The following is a 2,653-nucleotide window of genomic DNA, read 5'->3' as shown; positions in this document are numbered from 1 at the left end:
CCCAAGCACTCTTAACTTCGGAGTTCTGATGGGATCCGGTGCTTTAGTGCTGGTATGATCGCATCCGACATGTTACCCCCGCCTTCGTCCCTTATGCTTGCCACTCCCAGGTCCACTGCAAAGATGATTATCATTCTTACTACCATTACAACTGTTGCCTAATAATGGATAATGCCCTATATATACTACTTACTCCCCCCCCCTCAAACACGGAGACGAGTTTACCACGGTTTCCACCCCTCCCTCTATACCACAGCAACACGATTTTTTTACCCCTTTCAGAACGCGCTCCTCGCGCCACAAAGCCGCCTCTAGACGCTTGACCAATGAGCAGCGAGCTAAAACGTATCGCAAATGTCAAAACTAATATAACGGGGTTAATATATATCGCGCACATCCGATATGTTTGTCACGAGGCGCAAAAAATAATTAAAAAGGGAATGCGACACGAGGACTTCCCAGGAGGTCACCCATCCAAGTACTACTCTCGCCCAAGCACGCTTAACTTCGAAGTTCTGATGGGATCCGGTGCTTTAGGGATGGTATGATCGCATCCGACATGTTACCCCCGCCTTCGTCCCTTATGCTTGCCACTCCCAGGTCCACTGCAAAGATGATTTTCATTCTTACTACCATTACAACCGTTGCCTAATAATGGATAATGCCCTATATATACTACTTACTCCCCCCCCCCCTCAAACACGGAGACGAGTTTACCACGGTTTCCACCCCTCCCTCTATACCGCAGCAACACGTATTTTTTACCCCTTTCAGAACGCGCTCGTCGCGCCACAAAGCTGCCTCTAGACGCGTGACCAATGCGCAGCGAGCTAAAACAAATCGCAAATGTCAAAAATAATATAACGGGGTTAATATATATCGCGCACATGCGATATGTTTGTCACGAGGCGCAAAAAATAATTAAAAAGGGAATGCAACACGAGGACTTCCCAGGAGGTCACCCATCCTAGTACTACTCTCGCCCAAGCACGCTTAACTTCGGAGTTTTGATGGGATCCGGTGCTTTAGTGCTGGTATGATCGCATCCAACATGTTACCCCCGCCTTCGTCCCTTATGCTTGCCACTCCCAGGTCCACTGCAAAGATGATTGTCATCCTTACTACCATTACAACCGTTGCCTAATAATGGATAATGCCTTATATATACTACTTACTCCCCCCCTCAAACACGGAGACGAGTTTACCACGGTTTCCACCCCTCCCTCTATACCGCAGCAACACGTATTTTTTTACCCCTTTCAGAACGCGCTCCTTGCGCCACAAAGCCGCCTCTAGACGCGTGACCAATGAGCAGCGAGCTAAAACATATCGCAAATGTCAAAAATAATATAACGGGGTTAATATATATCGCGCACATGCGATATGTTTGTCACGAGGCGCAAAAAATAATTAAAAAGGGAATGCAACACGAGGACTTCCGAGGAGGTCACCCATCCTAGTACTACTCTCGCCCAGGCACGCTTAACTTCGGAGTTTTGATGGGATCCGGTGCTTTAGTGCTGGTATGATCGCATCCGACATGTTACCCCCGCCTTCGTCCCTTATGCTTGCCACTCCCAGGTCCACTGCAAAGATGATTGTCATTCTTACTACCATTACAACCGTTGCCTAATAATGAATAATGCCCTATATATACTACTTACTCCCCCCCTCAAACACGGAGACGAGTTTACCACGGTTTCCACCCCTCCCTCTATAGCAGCAACACGTATTTTTTTACCCCTTTCAGAACGCGCTCCTCGCGCCACAAAGCCGCCTCTAGACGCGTGACCAATGAGCAGCGAGCTAAAACATATCGCAAATGTCAAAAATAATATAACGGGGTTAATATATATCGCGCACATGCGATATGTTTGTCACGAGGCCCAAAAAATAATAAAAAAGGGAATGCAACACGAGGACTTCCCAGGAGGTCACCCATCCTAGTACTACTCTCGCCCAAGCACGCTTAACTTCGGAGTTCTGATGGGATCCGGTGCTTTAGTGCTGGTATGATCGCATCCGACATGTTACCCCCGCCTTCGTCCCTTATGCTTGCCACTCCCAGGTCCACTGCAAAGATGATTGTCATTCTTACTACCATTACAACCGTTGCCTAATAATGGATAATGCCCTATATATACTACTTACTCCCCCCCCCCTCAAACACGGAGACGAGTTTACCACGGTTTCCACCCCTCCCTCTATACCGCAGCAACACGTATTTTTTTACCCCTTTCAGAACGCGCTCCTCGCGCAACAAAGCCGCCTCTAGACGCGTGACCAATGAGCAGCGAGCTAAAACATATCGCAAATGTCAAAAATAATATAACGGGGATAATATATATCGCGCACATGCGATATGTTTGTCACGAGCCGCAAAAAATATTTAAAAAGGGAATGCAACACGAGGACTTCCCAGTAGGTCACCCATCCTACTAGTACTCTCGCCCAAGCACGCTTAACTTCGGAGTTCTGATGGGATCCAGTGCTTTAGTGCTGGTATGATCGCATCCGACATGTTACCCCCGCCTTCTTCCCTTATGCTTGGCACTCCCAGGTCCACTGCAAAGATGATTGTCATTCTTACTACCATTGCAACCGTTGCCTAATAATGGATAATGCCCTATATATACTATTTACTCCCCCCCCC

General features: G+C 47.7%; 5 non-coding genes across 5 annotated transcripts; all 5 read right to left on the bottom strand.

The window, feature by feature from the left end:
- Window positions 1-437: 437 nt before the first annotated feature.
- On the bottom strand, window positions 438-556 carry LOC123173250 (5S ribosomal RNA). The gene has a single exon (XR_006486035.1). It is a non-coding gene; the product is annotated as a 5S ribosomal RNA (ribosomal RNA).
- Window positions 557-929: 373 nt separating this feature from the next.
- On the bottom strand, window positions 930-1,048 carry LOC123173076 (5S ribosomal RNA). The gene has a single exon (XR_006485871.1). It is a non-coding gene; the product is annotated as a 5S ribosomal RNA (ribosomal RNA).
- A 370-nt stretch (window positions 1,049-1,418) lies between these two features.
- LOC123173162 (5S ribosomal RNA) lies at window positions 1,419-1,537 on the bottom strand. Its single transcript, XR_006485952.1, has one exon. It is a non-coding gene; the product is annotated as a 5S ribosomal RNA (ribosomal RNA).
- A 368-nt stretch (window positions 1,538-1,905) lies between these two features.
- Window positions 1,906-2,024, bottom strand: LOC123173056 (5S ribosomal RNA). The gene has a single exon (XR_006485852.1). It is a non-coding gene; the product is annotated as a 5S ribosomal RNA (ribosomal RNA).
- Window positions 2,025-2,397: 373 nt separating this feature from the next.
- LOC123173224 (5S ribosomal RNA) lies at window positions 2,398-2,516 on the bottom strand. The gene has a single exon (XR_006486010.1). It is a non-coding gene; the product is annotated as a 5S ribosomal RNA (ribosomal RNA).
- Between the last annotated feature and the right edge of the window lie 137 nt (window positions 2,517-2,653).

The sequence above is a fragment of the Triticum aestivum genome, unplaced genomic scaffold (assembly GCF_018294505.1).
Source record: "Triticum aestivum cultivar Chinese Spring unplaced genomic scaffold, IWGSC CS RefSeq v2.1 scaffold54592, whole genome shotgun sequence".
Classification (NCBI taxonomy): Eukaryota; Viridiplantae; Streptophyta; class Magnoliopsida; order Poales; family Poaceae; genus Triticum; species Triticum aestivum.
Note: the sequence above shows the minus strand (reverse complement) of the source record. Positions and strands in the feature narration are given on the sequence as shown.